The 20,514-nt window shown below is 48.7% G+C and overlaps 1 non-coding gene across 1 annotated transcript; it reads left to right on the top strand.

The window, feature by feature from the left end:
- The first annotated feature begins 6,486 nt into the window (after window positions 1-6,486).
- Window positions 6,487-6,559, top strand: trnak-cuu. Its single transcript has one exon. It is a non-coding gene; the product is annotated as a tRNA-Lys (tRNA).
- Window positions 6,560-20,514: the final 13,955 nt, after the last annotated feature.

The raw sequence follows: 20,514 nt of genomic DNA, 5'->3' as shown, positions 1-20,514 counted from the left end.
GGCGGGCGGGGAACCGACAGCGAGGCAGCAGTGGGCGAGGGAGCAGCAGGAGCTGCTGCTGTGCTCCTTCCAGGAACTAACAGCTGGGATCCTGGAGCCGTTGAGGGCATCGCTGGACAGGCTCGGGGCGACTCAGACGGCTCAGGCTGCGGAGATTCGGGAGCTGCAGCAAAAGGCTTCGGAGAACGAGGACGAACTCCTCGGCCTGGCGGTGAAGGTGGAGTCGCACGAGGCGCTTCACAAGAAATGGTTGGCAAGGGTGGAGGAGATGGAGAACCGCTCCCACCGGAAGAATCTGCAGATTTTGGGCCTCCCGGAGGGGCTGGAAGGTTCAGATTTGGGAGCCTATGTGGTCCCGATGCTGAACTCGCTGATGGGCGCGGGGTCGTTCCGGGGACCCCTGGAGCTGGAGAGTGCCCATCGGGTGCGGCTGCGGAAGCCCGGGCCGAATGAGCCACCCAGGGCGGTGTTGGTCCAATTTCAATGCTTGGTGTGTGCTTTGTTGGGCGAAGAGGGAGAGGAGTAGTAAGTGGGAGAATACGGAGATCAGGATCTACCAGGACTGGAGTGCGGAGGTGGCGAAGAGAAGGGCTGGGTTTAACCGGGTGAAGGCAGTGCTCCACCAGAAGGGGGTCAAGTTTGGCCTGTTACAGCCGGCACGCCTGTGGGTCACTTATAAAGACCGCCAGCTATATTTCGACTCCCCGGAGGAGGCCTGGCCTTTTGTCCAGGCAGAGAAGCTGGACTTGAACTGAGGACTGGGGGCTGGGGAACATTGTACGCAGCGCGGATGCTTTGTCCTCCTTGATATCCTTTTGCTCTATTTGGTTCTATTGGACGATGTATTTTTATTTTTGCTCTCTTGCCTTTTCTTTTCTGCTTTTCAGGACTGTTATCTGTTTACTTGGGTGTTTTTATCATATCATGTTGGGATTTTTATTATTTCACTGGTTACGGGTTTGGGTGGTGTTCGCGGCCCTGTAGTGTCATGTGCCTGTCTTCCCACGTTTTGGGTCGGGGGGCGGGGCTTGGGATGGGGGACGCGGGCCTCTCTCCCGCGCTGGAGAAGCAGGGGGCGGGGTCGGCATTGGGGGAATGGTTGGGGGACACTGGGGATGGTAACTGGGTGGCTGGAGCAGCCGGGGTCAGCAGGAGTCGGCTGACTTACGGATGTACAATGACCGGAGTTACGCAGCTAGGGGGGGCCCTAGCTTGGGGGGGGGAATGGGGAGGGTTGGGGGAGGGGGGGGAAAGAGGAGGGGGATACCGGGTTGCTGCTGGAATGGCCAAGAAGGAGCTGGAGTGTGCAGAGGGGGCCAGGATGGCGGTCTGTCGCTGTGGGGAACGGGCTGAGCGGGGAGCGCGGGCAGGTGGCGGACTACGGAAGGTTGATGGCTAGTCGACGGGAGAGGGGGGCAGGTGGTCCCCTGATCCGGCTGATCACCTGGAATGTGAGGGGACTGAATGGGCCGGTTAAACGGGCCCGTGTGTTCGCGCACCTGAAGGGGCTGAAGGCGGATGTGGCCATGCTTCAGGAGACGCACCTGAAGGTGGCGGATCAGGTTAGATTGAGGAAGGGGTGGGTGGGCCAAGTGTTTCATTCGGAGCTGGATACAAAAAAAAGGGGGTTGGCGATCCTGGTGGGGAAGAGGGTGTCGTTTGAGGGGTCGAGTGTGGTGGCAGACAGCGGCGGGAGGTATGTGATGGTGAGTGGCAAGCTGCAAGGGGAGCAGGTGGTGTTGGTCAATGTATACGCCCCGAATTGGGATGATGCGGGTTTCATGCGGCGCATGTTGGGCCGGATTCCAGATTTGGAGGTGAGGGGCCTGATAATGGGGTGGGGGGATTTCAACACGGTGCTGGATCCGCCACTGGATCGATCCAGTTCCAGTATGGGTAGGAGGCCTGTGGCGGCTAAGGTGTTGAGGGGGTTTATGGACCAGATGGGAGGGGTGGATCCTTGGAGGTTCGCGAGGCCGAGGGCCAGGGAATCTTCATACTTCTCCCCTGTGCATAAGGCTTACTCCCGGATCGACTTCTTTGTTTTGAGTAGGGCGCTGATTGCGGGGGTAGTAGACGCTGAGTACTCGGCGATAACAATTTCTGACCATGCCCCGCATTGGGTGGACCTCGAGTTGGGGGAGGAGAGGGACCAGCACCCATTGTGGCACTTGGAGGTGGGGCTGCTGGCGGACGAGGAGGTGGGCGGGCGGGTTCGAGGATGTATCGAGAGGTACCTGGAGGCCAACGATAATGGGGAGGTCCGAGTGGGGACGGTCTGGGAGGCGCTGAAGGCAGTGGTTCGGGGGGAGTTGATCTCCATTCGGGCCCACAGGGAGAGAGGGGAGCAGAGAGAAAGGGAGAGATTGGTGGGGGAGATGCTGAGGGTGTACAGGAGGTACGCGGAGGCCCCGGAGGAGGGATTGCTGGGGGAGCAGCGCAGCCTTCAGGCTGAGTTTGACTTGTTGACCACCAGAAAGGCGGAGGCTCAATGGAGAAAGGCTCAGGGTGCGGTGTAAGAGTATGGGGAGAAGGCGAGTAGGATGCTGGCACACCAGCTCCGTACGCGGGATGCGGCTAGTGAGATTGGTGGAGTTAAGGACCGGGGAGGAAATGTGGTACGAAGGGGGTAGACATTATGAGAGACTATATCGGTCCGAACCTCCGGCGGAGAAGGGGGGGGGATGGGGCACTTTTTGGACCTGCTGAGATTCCCGAGGGTGGAGGAGGGACAGGTGGAGGGGCTGGGGGCGCCAGTTGAGCTTGAGGAGCTGGTTAAAGGGATAGGGAACATGCAGTCGGGCAAGGCGCCGGGGCCGGATGGGTTCCCGGTTGAATTTTACAAGGCGTATGCAGACCTGCTGGGCCCCCTGTTGGTTAGGACCTTCAACGAGGTGAGGGGGGGGGGGGGGGGGGGGGGGGGGGGGGGGCTTTGCCCCTGACGATGTCTCGGGCGCTGATCTCCTTGATCCTTAAGCGAGACAGGGGTCCCCTGCAGTGTGGGTCATACAGGCTGATCTCACTCCTGAATGTGGACGGCAAGTTGTTGGCAAAGATCTTAGCCACGAGGATAGAGGACTGTGTGCCGCAGGTTATCCACGAGGATCAAACGGGGTTTGTGAAGGGGAGGCAGCTGAACACTAACATACGGAGGCTCTTGAACGTTATTATGATGCCGGCGGTGGAAGGGGAGGCGGAGATAGTGGTGGTGCTATTTGCGGAGAAGGCCTTTGATAGGGTCGAGTGGGGGTACTTGTGGGAGGTGCTGGAAAGGTTCGGGTTTGGGGAGGGGTTTGTCAGTTGGGTGAGGCTGTTGTATGAGGCCCCAATGGCGAGTGTGGCCACGGATAAGAGGAGGTAGGAGTATTTTCGACTATACCGAGGGACAAGGCAGGGGTGTCCCCTGCCCCCCCTACTTTTTGTGCTGGCAATTGAACCCCTGGCTATGGTGCTGAGGGAGTCGGAGGATTGGAGGCGGCTGGTCCAGGGTGGGGAGGAGCACCGAGTGTCGCTCTATGCGGACGACCTATTGTTGTATGTGGCGGACCCGATGGGGGGGAATGCCGGTGGTGATGGGGATTCTCCGGGAATTTGGGGATTTCTCAGGGTATAAGCTTAACTTTGGGAAAAGCGAGCTGTTTATGGTACACCCGGGGGACCAGGAGGGGGGGATTGGGAGACTGAAAAGGGCGGAGAGGAGCTTCAGATACTTGGGGGTTCAGGTGGCCAGGAGTTGGGGGGCCTTGCATAAGCTAAACCTCACAAGGCAGGTGGAGCAAATGGAGGAGGAGTTTAAGAGGTGGGACATGCTGCCGCTGTCTTTGGCGGGTAGGGTGCAGTCAGTCAAGATGACGGTGCTTGCGAGGTTTCTGTTCCTGTTCCCGTTCCCCCCCATCCTTGTCCCGAAGGCCTTTCTCAGGCGGGTTAACAGGAGCATTACGGGGTTTGTGTGGGCACACGGGACTCCAAGGGTGGACGGGTGTTCTTGGAGCGGGGCAGGGATGGGGGGGTCTGGCGTTGCCCAACCTCTGTGGGTATTATTGGGCTGCCAACGCAGCGATGGTGCATAAGTGGGTAATGGACAGGGAGGGGGCAGCATGGAAGAGGCTGGAGATGGCATCCTGTGTGGGTACGAGCCTGGAAACGCTTGCAACGGCGCCGCTGCCGCTCCCTCCGACGAGGTATACCACGAGCCCGGTGGTGGCAGCTACCCTCAAGATTTGGGGGCAATGGAGGCGGCACAGGGGGGAGGTTGGGGCCTCGATGGGGTCCCTGATACGGGAACACAGGATATTGTGAACAAGATCTACAGGGGAGATAGGAGGTAGACATTTTACACAGTGAGTGATAATGATCTGAACTCAATACTTACACACAAAGGGCGATAATCTCCAGGTCCTGATAACCCGAATGGTGCTGCCAGAATTTGATGTGAGGATTGGCTGTGAGTTTCCTGTCTGCAAATCTCTTTCTAAGCCCCTGTGAAAGAAGTTTACAAAAGCATCACTGCCAGTCCAGAAATGTAATTCAGGAAAGATAAACATTTCTCTCGGTTTGAATTTGCTGTGTGTAAATCCTCCCCTACTAATTCCCTGTAAAAGGAGTTTCCAAAATCAATCACTGTCAGTCCAGGATAGAAATTCACAACATTGTCCCCTCCTGCTCCCTGGTCCAGGATGACTGCTCATGCCCCCCGCTGCACACTGACCCTCGTCATCAGCAGTCCCCTGATTTGAGGACAATGTTGACTCAGGGCTGAGATTTCTATCCTGGGTCTTCATGTGACTGAACAGAGCCGCAGAGCTTTGGACACATGGGACAGGATATCCAATGAGACAGTGAAATCCGGAGAGCAGGATTGGCTTCCTATTCTTTCCATCTCTGCCACTGCTTTGCATCATCAATAAGACATTGGGACTCAAAGACTAATCCAGTTTGATGGACAAGTTGTCTCCATTCTGAACAACGGGGAACAAGCTCCTCCCACTCATTGAAACATCGCCCCGACAAAGATGAGAAACGCGCATGCGCCCTGATGCACATCCAATAAAGATGGCGGCCGTTAACCCGAGCCGAAGTTGAAGAGATACAGTTCTGCTCGGTACAAACTGGGTCCCGGAAGCTCTTTGCCGAGGATTGCAGCTTACAACAGCTTTACACAATGTTTCCGCACATCCCTGTGATCTCTCGCTCCCTCCATATTGTTAATCGTTTACTAGAAATTTCGGATCCGAAGACACAGGCCTTCCCCTTCGCCATTATCCACACTGCGCATGCTTCAATCACAGCGGGCCCCGCCCCTCATTCACTCCGATTAGTTGGAGGACCAGCCGCTCTCGGTCGGTCCTCCAGTCCTGCCCCTCCACCTCCTATTGGTCCAGAGCTGCCTTCAATCACCCGGGGCATTGTGACGGTTCCAGATGGTGAGAGTGCCCACAGACTCAGGCTGACTCGCTGATTGTCCAATAATAACAGTGAGAGTCTCAGTGGGACAATCAGACAATAATAGTGGAGATGGGGCCCAGAGGAGAAACAGCAAAGGATTCACTCACTTTCAGAGTAACAAACACAGTGTATGTTCCCATAATAAGAGTCAGGCTGCAGTGTGTGTGAGTGAACACATCATTGGATCCAATGTAGAATCATAGAATTCCCTCAGTGCAGAAGGAGGTCATTCGGCCCACCAAGTCTGTAGCAACCCTCTGAAAGAGCATCCTACCTTGGCGAATTCCCCACCCTATCCCCATAAGACCTCCCAGTGACAATTCAGCACAGCCAATCCATCTCATCTGCACATTTTTGGACTGTGGGAGGAAACCAGAGCACCCGGAAAGGAAATCTACGCAGATGCAGGAAAGCTCCACAGACACAGTGACCCAAGGTCGGAATTAATCATAGAATCTACAGTGCAGAAGGAGACCATTTGGCCCATCGAGTCTGCACCGGCATTACCTGATCTGGCCAACTCACTGAAATGGGGTTAATTCTGAATTACACTCTGAAATTGCCTAGCAAGCCACTCAGTTTAATAGCAATTAGGAATGGGCAACCAAGCTGGTTTGCCCGTGACACTCACATCCCATAAAGAACAGAGAAAATCAAAGGGCTGTTTCCAGTGCCGGTTTCCAAGGAATCAGTACTGGGCCCTTCACTTCTGGTTACATCATTGATTTGAAAGTAAATGTAGGAACATGAGGAAGAAGTTTACCTGTGACACAAAAATGATTGAACACTTGAGGAATGAAGAAGAAAGCTGGAGGGAAAACAAGGCAAAGGATGACATGATAAATGGCAGGACAGGACCAGTTAGGCCAGAGCTAGATTCCTGTGCACAGGAAGGCTGCACTGAAGAGAGCACAGAGGAGATTTAAGAACATTGACCAAAAATTGCCAATGTTTGCTCGGAGGAAAGTTTGGATAAACTGGGTCTGTTTTCTTTGGAACAGAAAAGACTGAAGGGAAACCAAAATGAAATTATGAAAAGCAGCCTGGCTAGCTCAGTCGGTCGAGCATGGGAGTCTTAATCCCAGGGCCGTGGGTTCAAGACCCACGTTGGGCACTTCAGCTTCTTTATTCTGAGAACATTGAGTTGAACTGTTTACGGTAGCACAGCATTAGCACTGTTGCTTAACAGCGCCAGGGTCCCAGGGTTCAATTCCCACTTGGGACACCGTCTGCGCCGAGTCTACACGTTCTCCCAGTGTCTGCGTGGGTTTCCTCCCACAAGTCCCGAAAGACATGCTTGTTAGGTGAATTGGACATTCTGAATTCTCCCTCTGTGTACCCGAATAGGTGTCGGGGTGTGGTTATGGGGATTTTCACAGTAACTTCATTGCAGTGTTAATGGGGCTGGTTTAGCTCACTCGGCTAAATCGCTGGCTTTTAAAGCAGACCAAGCAGGCCAGCAGCACGGTTCGATTCCCGGACCAGCCTCCCCAGACAGGCGCCGGAATGTGGCGACTAGGGGCTTTTCACAGTAACTTCATTGTAGCCTACTCGTGACAATAAGCGATTTTCATTTCATTCATTTCATGTAAGCCTACTTGTGACAATAATAAAGATTATTGGAAATATATAAAATTCTGGAGTTTCATGGTGACACATGACCCCGGTTGGGGACCCGGGTTCGATCCCGGCCCTGGGTCACAGTCTGTAAGGAGTTTACACATTCTCCCATTGTCTGTGTGGGTTTCACCCCCACAACCCAAATATGTGCAGGTTAGGTGGCTGGGCAAAATTAAATTGCCCCTTAATTGGAAAAAAATATAAATTTATATTTTTAAAATATTCTGAGGGATCTAAATAGATTTGATAGGAAGGTCCTAATCTCTTTGGTTGAGGGATACATATAAAAGGGGGCAGGGATTTAGGGAAGGACAAGGAGGTTTAGAGGGTGGTGAGGATCTGTGACATGCTACCTGAAATGATGGCAGAAACCCTCATAACATTTAAAAAGTAGCCATCTAAATTGATGTAACTTAAAAAGCTACAGACGACGATCTGGAATTTTATTTTATTTTTTATGAATTTAGAGTTCCCCAATTATTTTTTTCCAAGGGGCAATTAAGCATGGCCAATCCACGTACCCTGCACATCTTTGGGTGGTGGGGGCAAAACTCACGTAAACACGGGGAGAATGTGCAAACTCCACATGGATAGTGACCCAGAGCCGGGATCGAACCTGGGACCTCGGCGCCCTGAGGAAGCAGTGCTAACCACTGCGCCACCATGCTGCCCTCATAATCTGGAAATTGAGATTAGCCTGAATACCGACTTTGTAGCCACGATGAGCTGAATGAAATGCAACAGGAACAACAAACTTTGATAAAATCCCAGATAGTAACTCTCACTACTAACAAGGTCAGCAGTTTGCCCAGTTTAGCTGCCAAGTATGCTAATATGGTAATTTTGAAATTTACCTGCCTACATAAGAGTACAACAGCAAATTATTTAACTTCCCCAATGTGATCGGTGTAAATAGTCTCAAATTTAACCTGGAATGGTCATAGGGGCTGTTAAGCACAGAGCTAAATCGCTGGCTTTGAAAGCAGACCAAGGCAGGCCAGCAGAACGGTTCGATTCCCGTAGGCGCCGGAATGTGGCGACTAGGGGCTTTTCACAGTAACTTCATGAGAAGCCTACTTGTGACAATCATTTCATTAAAGGTTTCCCAGTCACTCTGATATCTGAAATCTTTGTCCTCAGACAGACAAACCATTTTACCTCCCAATGATATTCAGGTCCTGATGAATCGAGTAACTCAGTCAGATGATGATGTGATGTTTGGTTTGAAGTTCCCGTCAGTAAATCCTCCTCTTTCTGTAGGCATTTCCAAAGGAATTTCACTTCCAGTCCTGGAGAGAAATTCACGAGATTCTCTCTTCCGGCTTCCGGGTCCTGTATGCCCGCGCATGCGCCCTGTTGCATCTGAGCAAGATGGCGGCTGCGCAGGCGCCCTGCGGCCTATCGCCCTCTCAACAGATAACAGTCGTTAACAGGGGCCGATCAGAGAAAAAAACACCGATGCCGCCGTCCCATTCGGTGCAAACACAGAACTGAATCAAAAGTGCCGGAAGCAATTTATCACCCTGAGGAACGTAAATGAATAATGGCGGATAAGGCTAACCGGAATGCCAGGCGCGGATGAATACGACCTATCTCCATCACAGGAGCCAGAACGCGCAGGCGTGTGAATGTCCCGCCCCCGGAAGTGGCCTGTCTGTGCAGAGCATGCGCGGTGCTGCTCCGGGCTGTGTGCAGCCGCAGTGAGAGTGAGTGTGGCTCCCAGAGGCTGAATCAGAGCAGCCGCGAGCGGGGACAATGGTGAGAACCCAAACCCCCCAATAAGACCCATTGGTTTTATTGTCAGTCTGCAGACAGGAGCTGGAGAACTGAACCCAGGCAGAGGAGAGGGAGGGAGAAAGAAAACTGGGAGTGGAGGAAAGAGATGGTGCAGATGGTGAGATGGGTTTGGATTTCAGCCCAGGGAGGAGGGAGAGTGTGTGGGACGGGGATTTACAGCTTTGGGGGAACAAGAGAGGAAAAAATGTTCCAGAGAAACTAGAATTGTCTGTTCAGAATTTCTATCCTGGACTGACAGTGATGGTTTTTGTAAACTCCTTTAAAAAGGGGGTTAGAAGTGGAGAATTTACACACAACAAACTCAATCCAACAAAGGTTTGTCTCTTTGTGATTTCTATCCTGCAGTGATAGTGATGACTTTTGCAACATGATATTACAGCTCTCAGCAGAGATTAAATGGAGTGGAGCCTTTTTTCTGTCGAAAATCTGGAATTAACCAGTGACCTAATAGAAATATTTAACATTATCAGTAGTTTGGAGCGGGGTGATGTGAGAGAGTCCAAAACCAGGGACCATCAATAGACAACGAGTCACGAATACAAGATAGTTACGAATAAATCCAAGGAGGCAATTCAAAATAATTTATTTACTCACCTGTTGAGAATGTGTAACTCATTACCATGGAAATGAGTAGAGGAAAATGCTGAGATGTTTTCGAAAGGAAACGGGACAAGCACATGAGAGAAAATGAATCCGAAAATCAGCTGAAATGCTGAGATTTGATAATTGTGGCAGTCGGAGATGTGTGCCAAGTATGGACAGCAGCAGAATCTGTGACGAATGGCCTGTTTGTGTCTTATATATTCACAGTAATTCAATGTAATCTCCTTTTACAGAATATTTGCAGATGCAAACATCATGTCGCGATGTGACAGAGTCACTTGATTCATCAGGACTGGCCTTTCAACGTGGAAGGAGTAAATGTTTGTCTGTTTTGTCTCTGTGAAAAATATTCAGATATCACTGATTGCAAAAGCACCGAGATACAGACATCTAAGTAATTGTCCACAGTGAGCTTTCGGGAGCTTTAACCAATCACACAGCATGAAAAAAATTTCAGCATTTACATCAGAAAGACATCATACTCTGGCTTCAACTGATGACCCAAGTTTGAGAGACATAAGGACATTTGCGCCAAAGGAATCAAGAAGCAGCAATAGGACATTCAGCCCCGTGAGCCTGTTCCACCATTTAATAACATCGTGGCTGATCTGATAGTGACCTCAAATCTGCATCCCACCTACACTGATAACCTGTCGATAACCATGAAGAAACCGTGGAAATGTGGGGACTGTGGGATAGGATGCTATTCCCCGTCTGTATTGGAAATTCATCGACGTATTCACACTGGAGAAAGGCCATTCATCTGCTCCGTGTGTGGGAAGGGATTCGCTAGATCATCCATCCTCAACGCACACCAGCATGTTCATACTGACCAGAGACCATTTAAATGTGCTGATTGTGAGAAGAGCTTTAAAAGAAGAAATGATTTACTGTTACATCAACGCACTCACACTGGGGAGAGGCCATTCACCTGCTCCTTGTGTGGGAAGGGATTCACTCAGTCATCAGATCTCCTGAAACACCAACTTGTTCATACTGATCAGAGACCTTTTAAATGTGCTGACTGTGAGAAGAGCTTTAAAAGCAGAAAGTATTTACTGATACATCAACGCACTCACACTGGGGAATGGCCGTTCACCTGCTCCGTGTGTGGGAAGGGATTTAATGCTTTATCAAACCTCCAGACTCACGATCAGGCCCACTCTGACGAGAGACCTGTTAAATGTGCTGACTGTGAAAAGAGCTTTAAACGCAGAAAGGATTTACTGAAACATCAACGCATTCACACTGGGGAGAGACCGTACACCTGCTCCGCATGTGGGAAGGGATTCACTTGTTCATCCCACCTTCTGACTCATCAACTTGTTCACACTGATCAGAGACCTTTTAAATGTGCTGACTGTGAAAAGAGCTTTAAAATTAAAAGGGATTTACTGAGGCATCAACGTACTCACAGTGGGGAGAGGCCATTCACCTGTCTGGAATGTGGGAAGGGATTTAATGTTTTAGCCAACCTCCAAACTCACCATCAGGTTCACTCTGACAAGAGACCGTTTAAATGTTCTGACTGTGAGATGAACTTTAAAAGTAAAAGCTGTTTACTGATACATCAACGCACTCACACTGGAGAAAGGCTGTTCACCTGCTCCATGTGTGGGAAGGGATTCACATGTTCATCCCACCTTCTGAGACACCAACTTGTTCACTGATCAGAGACCTTTTAAATGTTCTGACTGTGAGAAGAGCTTTAAAAGCAGAAAGAACTTACTGATACACCAACGCTCTCTCACTGGGGAGAGGTCGTTCTCCTGCTCCGAGGGAAGGGATTCACTTTTTCAACCCAGCTTCTGCAACACCAGCGAGTTCACACTGGGCAGAGACCGTACACTTGCCCCGTGTGTGACATGAAATGCACTCAGTCATCCCACCTGATGACACACCGACTTGTTCATATTGATCAGAAACCTTTTACATTTTCTGACTGTGAGAAGAAATTTAAAAGAAAACCAAGTCTGCAGAAACACCAGCGAGTTCACACTGAAACAGAATAATAGAATTTACAGTGCAGAAGGACGGCATTCGGCACAGCGAGTGCACCGGCCCTTGGAAAGAGCACCTGACTTAAGCCCATACCTCCAACCTAACCCATAAACCCACCTAAACGTTTTGGACACTGAGGGCAACTTAGCATGGCCAATCCACCTAATCTACACATTTTTGGACTTGTGGGAGGAAACTGGAGCACTCGGAGGAAACCCACGCAGACATGGGGAGAACGTGCAAACTCCGCAGAGACAGTGAGCCAAGCCGGGAATTCTGGGACCCTGGAGCTTTGAAGCAACAGTGCTAACCACTAAACTACTGTGTCGCCCACATGTGGGAGCGGTACTGGGGAGAGGCTGTTTAACTGCTCCATGCGTGGGAGGAGATTCACTCAGTCAAACAACCTGCACAGACATCAGCAAGTTCACAGGCAACAGCAGGGTTTGGATTCAGCTGTTGTTGCTGCTGTTAGTTACATCCAGGACTGAATGATGCCTGGACGTCTGTTTCCAGTGGGGCCCCACAGTTTCCGGGATATATCAATGATTTAGACTGAAATGTATGCACCAGGATTATAAGTTGCTGATGTGTTTTAGACAATGAGGGAGAAAGCCATGGACTGGGTCAGGTGGACAGAAAAGTGGTGAATGGAAATTTAGAAAATGAGAGGTTAGGAACACACTTCAGTAACTCCCGATAAAAATAAGGTCACTTCAGGATAATGGGAAAAAACTGATTGGTGGGGAAGCTACAAATAATCCTTTTTAAAAAAAACAAAAATTCAGAGTACCCAATTATTATTTATTTTCCAATTAAGGGGCAATTTAGCCTGGCCAATCCACCTAACCTGCACATCTTTGGGCTGTGGGGGTGAAACCCATGCAGACACGGGGAGAATGTGCAAACTCCACAGGACAGTGACCCAGGGCTGGGATTCAAACCCGGGTCCTCAGCGCTGTAGTCTCACTGCTAACCACTGCTCCACGTGCTGCCCTAGCTACAAATAATTCTAATAACTTTATTGAACAGTTCTCAAATGGAAAGGCACATGACCACATTAAAACTAAGGATCTGCAATAGACGTTTGATCCAGCAAGTCATATTTAGGGCAAGATTATAAACAGAGGGCATTCATTTAAAGTGATTTGAAAAAGAAACAATGCTGAGCAAGGCTAGGAGAGTGGGCAAAGAAGTGGCAGATGGAATACAATGTGGAAAAGTGTGAGGTTATGCACTTTGAAAGGAGAAATGGAGGCATAGACTATTCTCTAAATGGGAAAATGCTGAGGAAATCACAAGCACAAAGGGACTTGGGAGTCCTTGTTCAAGATTCTCTTCAGTTTAACGTGCAGGAGCACTGCAGCCTCACGGCGCCGAGGTCCCAGGTTCGATCCCGGCTCTGGGTCACTGTCCGTGTGGAGTTTGCACATTCTCCCCGTGTTTGCGTGGGTTTCATCCCCACAACCCAAAGATGTGCAGGTTAGGTGGATTGGCCATGCTAAATTGCCCCTTCATTGGAAAAAATGAATTGGGTACTCTAAATTTAAAAAAAATGTAAAAACAAAAGGTTAATGTGCAGATTCTTTCGGCAGTTAGGAAGGCAAATGCATTGTATTCATGTCGAGAGGGCATGTGTTGGCCTTGGAAAGGGTCCAGAGAAGGTTTACAAGAATGATCCCTCGAATGAAGAGCTTGTCGTATGAGGAACGGTTGAGGACTCTGGGTCTGTACTCGTTGGAGTTTAGAAGGATATGGGGGGATCTTATTAAAACTTACAGGATATTGCGAGGCCTGGGTAGAGTGGACATGGAGAAGATGTTTCCACTTGTAGGAAAAACTAGAAGCAGAGGACATAATTTCAGACTAAATGGGCGATCCTTCAAAACAGAGTAAGAAGTCTTACAACACCAGGTTAAAGTCCAACAGGTTTGTTTCGACTCACTAGCTTTAGGGTCACAGTCACTTCCTCAGGTGATGAGGAGGAATTAAAACAGAGATGAGGAGGAATTTCTTCAGCTGGAGGGTGGCGAATCTGTGGAACTCTTTGCCACAAAATGCCGTGGAGGCCAAATCACTGAGTGTCTACGATAGAGATAGATAGGTTCTTGATTAATAAGGGGATCAAGGCTATGGGGAGAAGGCAGGAGAATGGAGATGAGAAAAATATCAGCCATGATTGAATGGTGGAGCAGATTCGATGGGCCGAGTGGCCTAATTCTGCTCCTATGTCTTATGATGTGAAGAAAAATATTCTGTGCTGCATGTGGGATCATGAATGCACTGCTCGAAAATGTGGTAGAGGCAGATTCAATTGATGCCTTGAAAAGAGAATTGGACAACTCTCTGTTACTATCAGATCAGCCATGACCTAATTAAATGGTGGAGCAGACTGGGCTGAATAGCCAACTCCAGCTCCTTGCTCATCTGTTCGTATCTTTTGAGGAGAAAAATAACTGCAGAGTTCGGGGCCAATGACAGGGGATTGTGACTGTTGCACAAAGTTGGCACCGATACAATTTGTTGAGTGCCTTTGTTTTGTGCTGTCACCTTTCTATGCCACTGTGTTATGAGGGAAATGCAGTGCACCAATGCAAGAGAGGCAGATTGCTCCCTCGATATGGATTGGATTTGTTTATTGTCACGTGTGCCGAGGTACAGTGAAAAGTATTATTCTTAGAGCAGCACAAACAGATAATTTCGTACATGAAAAGAAAGTAATCTAAAAAGAAAATACATAATAGGGCAACACAAGGTACACAATGTAAATATATAGACAAAGGCATTGAGTGAAGCATACAGGAGTGTGGTATTAATCAAGTCAGTCCATAAGAGGGTCGTTTAGGAGCCTGGTAATAGCGGGGAAGTGGCTGTTTTGAATCTGTTTGTACGTGTTCTCAGACTTTTGTATCTCCTGCCCGATGGAAGAAGTTGGAAGAGTGAGTAAGCTGGGTGGGAGGGGTCTTTGATTATGCTGCCCGCTTTCCCAAGGCAGCAGGAGATGTGGATCGAGTCAATGGATGCGAGGCAGGTTTGTGTGATGGACTGGGCTGTGTTCACTACTCGCTGAAGTTTCTTGCGGTCTTGGGCCGAGCAGTTGCCATACCAGGCTGTGATGCAGCCAGATAGGATGCTTTCTATGGTGCATCTGTAAAAGCTGGTAAGAGTCAGTGTGGACATGCCAAGTTTCCTTAGTTTCCTGAGGAAGTATAGGCGCTGTTGTGCTTTCTTGGTGGTAGCGTCGATGTGCATGGACCAGGACAGATTTTTGGTGATGGAAACCCTGTGTCCCAGTGCAGGAGAGGCTGGTTGTTGGGCAGTGTGAGCTGAACATACATGGCTGGATAAAGACTGAGGCAGCTGTCAAGACCCTTGGAGTGAAAACAGGTCTGGAGGGAGTGGGTCAAAAAACCTGGGGAGTTGCATTTTGCATGAATCGTGAGTGTGATCCAGTCACAATTATGAACAGTAAACAAACCTATCATTGGTTTGATGAGATGATTTACCGTGTCCCATGTGTTGTAAATACTGTACATACTGTAGATCAGCCTGCTTGCTGTCCATGTCTAAGTGATATCTTATCAGAATAATGTGCTTCTGTATTAAATAAAGTATCCAAACCTCTCATTGTGCTTCATGCCCAGCATCTTGCCTAACTGTGGATCTTCTGTTTTGCTGACTGGGAAATAGAATCCTCCTGTTTACTAATTGCTCTATGGCGGCTGTGTTACCCAGAATCCTCCGTGCTTCAGAAAGTCCCCTATCAGTGAGTGTATGAGGCCAGTGTGCAGGTGCAGTGTGGGTGTGTGCTCTGAGCATGCTCAGTGTCAGTCATGGTGAGAGAGTGAGGAGGAGCTGGGTTGAACACAACAGTGAGCTGTACCCCTGTGAGACGGGCATCTCCCAGTCTCTGTTTGACTCTCCTGCAGCTTCCTGTCATGGTTGAGTTGGACAAGGAATTCTCATCATTTGAGCTGGAAAAGGCCATTGATTGCTGAGCAAGCAGAAAGGTGCCCGGCAAGGATGGAATTCCAGCTGAACTGCTCACACACAGAAAGTCCCATCGACTGTCACACCTTCCTGCCCTCCCCTTTTGGGCTGTGAGACTGGTCCATGGAACATGTGTGATGCAATAAAAACAGCAGTGACAGAGGAGACAGCATCAACTACAGGGACATCTCACTCCTTAGAGTCAGGGGAAGACCTTCACTTGGGTGATGTTTAAAAGATTCATCTACTTGCAGACTGAGTTTGTCCAGAAGCACAGTGTGGTTTCTGTGCTAACAGATCTACAGTGAACATGATCTTCTCCACACACCAGCTACAAGAGAAGTGAACAATTGGGATTTGATCTAAAGTGTTTGTGCTGAGAAAGTGAAATGTTCTAATTACTGAGTGAAAGTAAACCTTTCAGTGTGAATCACAATTTACTGGGACAATTGGAAAAGACACCAAAATGTTTCAATCTCTGAAGATAAACTTCAGCCTTGAAGTTATGTTTCGGTGATCACAAGCTGTAGGAATCTTTGTGAATGTTTCCTCTTCCCTTTTGTAAACAAGCAGAGAAGTTAACCCTTTCCCCTGACAGCACGGCAACAATTTGAAATAAAGACTTTGCCTTTTAAAGATTTGGCTTCATCACATTTGTTGGGCTCATATTTCCGGCCGTGCGAATCGTCGCGGGCTGGATGGAAATTTGCCGGAACATTTTAAAAAATAATCCTAATCTTTATTGTCACAAGTACATTTGGGCAGCACGGTAGCATTGTGAATAGCACAATTGCTTCACAGCTCCAGGGTTCCATGTTCGATTCCGGCTTGGGTCACTGTCTGTGTGGAGTCTGCACATCCTGCCCGTGTGTGCGTGGGTTTCCTCCCACAGTCCAAAGATGTGCAGGTTAGGTGGATTGGCCATGATAAATTGCGCTTAGTGTCCAAAATTGCCCATAGTGTTGGGTGGGGTTACTGGGTTATGGGGATAAGGTGGAGGTGTTGACCTTGGGTAGGGTGCTCTTTCCTAGAGCCGGTGCAGACTCGATGGTCCGAATGGCCTCCTTCTGCACTGTAAATTCTATGATAGAAGTAGTCTGACATTAACACTGCAATGAAGTTACTGTGAAAAGCCCCCAGTCAGCACATTCCGGAGCCTGTTCAGGTACAGAGGGAGAATTGAGAATTGTCATGTGAGAGTACCTTTAAGAACTGGGTGTTTATCAAATAGCCGCAGTGAAGACAGACAGCCCAGCTCCACCCACACTAACAAATCACTAACACTGTGTATTTATATAGCGCCTTTCATGTAATGGACCATTCTGAGTGCTCCATAGGTGGGTTAAAAAGCAATATTGGACACAGTGATGTAAGGAGATAAGAGGGCAGGGCAGATGGTCAGAGGTAGGATTAAACAAGTATCTTAAAGGAGGACAGGAAGATAGAGAAGTCAAGAGGTTTGGGGAGGAAATTCCAGAGTTTATGACCTCAGCTTGAGGCATGGATACCAAACATGGAGTGAATACAACTAAGACTGGTCAGGAAGCCATAATGAGAGGCGAGCAGAGACTTAGGAGGTTGTGAGGCTGGAGCTGATTATAGACAATCAGAGATTCGAAGATATTCACTACCTCATCCCACCTATTGACACCAATGAGTCCACACTGGGAAGAGACCGTTCAGCTGCTCCGAGTGTGGGAAAGGATTAGCTCACTCAGCCAACCTGCTGAGACACCAGCGAGTTCACACTCACAAGAGACCTTTTAAATACCCAGACTGCGGGAAACGCTGTAGAGGTTCTGGGGAACTGATGTCCCATCAACGTGTTCACACTGATTAATTACATCATTCTACCTGACCTGCTGAAACACCAGTGCATTCACACTGGGGAGAGGCCATTCACCTGCTCTGTGTGTAGGAAGGGAGTCACTCAGTCATCCCACCTGCAGACACACCAACGAGTTCACACTGGAGAGAGACCGTTCATCTGCTCCAAACATGGGAAGGGATTCACTCAGTCGTCCAACTTGGTGACACACCAACGCATTCACTCTGGGGATAAACCATTCATCTGCTCTGAGTGTGGGAAAGGATTCATTTGTACAGCCTACTTACTGAAACACCAGCGGGTTCACACTGGGGAGCACATTCACCTGCTCCAAATGTGGGAAGCGCTTCTCTCATTCACACACCCAGCACATTCACACTAGAGAAGGCGTTTATCTGCTCCAAGTGAGAGAAGGGATTTGCTCATTCGTCCAACCTGCTGAGATACCAGTGGGTTCACAGTGAGGACAGACCTTTTAAATGTCCAGACTGTGGGAAGTTCTATAAATGTTCTGAGAAACTGATGTGCCATCAACGTGTTCACACTGACGAGACCATTCAGGTGCTGAGTCACCGGTGAGTTCATAATAGGGACGGCCGTGTGTGTGTAGGGATTTAGTCAGTTACACAGTCTCCTGTTGGACTGTCTTTCACTTGCCCTGTGTGTGGAAATGTTTCAACTGACCTGATGAATCACCAACTTGTTCAAACTGGGGAAAGGCTGGGCAGTGACCTGACTTAAGATTGATTCATTAATTCATCCAATCTGTGGACACACCAGTGAGTTCACACTGGGCTGAGACTGCTCACCTACTCCGTGTGTGGGGAGGCCAACAGCGTGGGTTCAATTCATGTCCCAGCTGAGATTATTCATAAAGGTACCGCCCAATCCTGGACCAGTAAACCATTCCGAGGAATCTCACCTCCAGTCCCGGAGATCAGCATCTCCCTGATTCGGGATCAGTAAACCATTCCGAGGAAATTCACCTCTAGCCCCAAACAGCAGCATCCCCCCTGATCCGGGATCAGTAAACCATTCCGAAGAGACTGTCACCTCCAAACCCAGAGATCAGCATCTCCCTGATGTGGGTCCAGTAAACTGTTCCCACCTGATCCAGAGTCATACGTCTTTTCTGTCTATTCAGCTGATGGTTTATATCTAAACTGTTGCTTCTTAATCAACTGCTTTAAAATCATCTATGATTTTGACCCCTTTTTGGATAATCTGTTACCCTGGTACTTGTCCATGAGAGTAACGAAAGGTCTGAGAACTGAAATAATACAGAGTAATGATGAAGTGGGCATTTTTATCACCACTTTTCTTAGAAACCTCCCCCTAAACCAAACAGGGGCAAAAAGATTCTTTAAATGGTGTACAAGGATTTTCACTCCTTAGCTCCTTAATGCAGACTGAAGTCGGTGTGATTCGGGGTCAAACTAATATTTCAAGTTATTCCTGGTGTAACCTATATCTACAAAGATGTTGTATACTTACTACTCAGAAGCTTCGATCCTGGTTCCTGCTTTGCTGAGGTATAGTAAAGTAGACTTTGACTATTTTGTAATAACCACTATTTCAGGTTAGAGTACATATTTAACTTACTTTATTTTGTTTCAAAAGATAAAATCACTGTTTTTACAACAAGTAAAAGATCGTGCTTCTGGTGTTCCGTTTGAGTTGATCAGACCTTCGTGACCCCCTTGATAATCTCCCTTTTTATCTGTGGGTGTTCTCAGTAGTTTCGATTCTCTGATCGGCTCCTCAGTACTGCAGTCCCCATGCACCGAAGTAGCTGTAAAAGCTCATGCTGGCAACTAGTGATTCAGGGTATTTATTACCCTTCTAGCAGCCTTACTGTTTACATGGCCTTCTACTGAAGTAATATCTTCTGCTTATTGACGTATATATTTTGTCCACTTGTTAACATATGTTTAATTCTGCTAAAGCCCCAAGGAGGCCCGGCCAACCATGCCCACATGTTCTGGTCTTGCCCCAGACTTGTGGAGTACTGGACAGCCTTCTTTGAGGCAATGTCCAAAGTGGTGGTGGGGCCGTAGAATATGTTCGGCTGGCAGTCAGCAGCACCACCCAAAGCTACAGACTGGCTGTCCGACCTCTCGGAATCTCTCCAAATGGAGAAAATCAAATTCGCCATCCGAGGGTCAGACGACGGCTTCCACAGAGCATGGGAGCCATTCACGCAATTGTTCCGGGACCTGTTTGTGGCCAACGAACAAGCGTAAGAATAGCCAGGTAGCCAAGAATCAGGGGAAAGTCGCCAAAGCATGAGAGGGAGATATACCGGGGGGGGGGGGGGGGGGGGGGAGGGGCTACGGACACAGCTAAACCTAAGTGGAAGGAAAGGCGAATCACAGGAGTTGGGGGGGGGGGGGGGGGAGAGTGAAGAGACAGGGAACAAGAGAGGAGAACCAGGGAGGTTGGGGGGGGGGGGGGGGAGGGGAAATGAGAGCCAGAAGGAAGGCATGGGATACAATAACGAACATGGCATCTACAGGAGCAGGGAACAAGGAGAATAAAGATGAAAGACGGGAGGAACGGCAGAAGCGGAGGTGAGCGCGAGACGGCAGCGAGATCCGTCTGGGTGAAGCAAGCGACAACACCAACACCAAACCCATTCGAGTATTGTCCACTGTAATTGTTTCTCTGGCACCCGAATGTATATTTACCTCCCTAGTCTCCACACCCCCCCCCCCTCCCTCCCACCCACCAAGTCGCCCACTTAGGTGTTGTAAATAATTTTGCCAGTTGTACAGAGTTGCTGCTGTTGAGCTGGTACACAATACCCGACCAGTTATTCTATTTTATTTTTTATTGTTTTTTAAAAAATTATTTACTATTTTCTTTTCTTTGGTATGTTTGGGTGTGCCCTTCTCTTCTATATATATATATATGTGTGTGTGTTTCTTATCCTGTGTACATAACGGTAAATATACTTTGTTCAAAAACCCAATAAAAAAAACATTTATAAAAAATAAAAAAGGGAAAAATAATAATTCTGCTGAAGCGTAAGTACAACTCTTTTTAATGTGTTAACATGACCTTAGCTTGTCAGACTTTTACTTAAAGAATGACACATCTGGTTGCCGTGGTGTCTAACATGATAATGCTTTAATGTTAACATGACCGTAGCTTGTCAGAACACTGGCAGGGAAGCTTCCTGCTAATTATTTTGTTGTATTTCAGCCTTTTAATCCCTTATCATTTTTAAG

This window comes from Scyliorhinus canicula, unplaced genomic scaffold (genome assembly GCF_902713615.1).
Source record: "Scyliorhinus canicula unplaced genomic scaffold, sScyCan1.1, whole genome shotgun sequence".
NCBI classification, from domain to species: Eukaryota; Metazoa; Chordata; class Chondrichthyes; order Carcharhiniformes; family Scyliorhinidae; genus Scyliorhinus; species Scyliorhinus canicula.
Note: the sequence above shows the minus strand (reverse complement) of the source record. Positions and strands in the feature narration are given on the sequence as shown.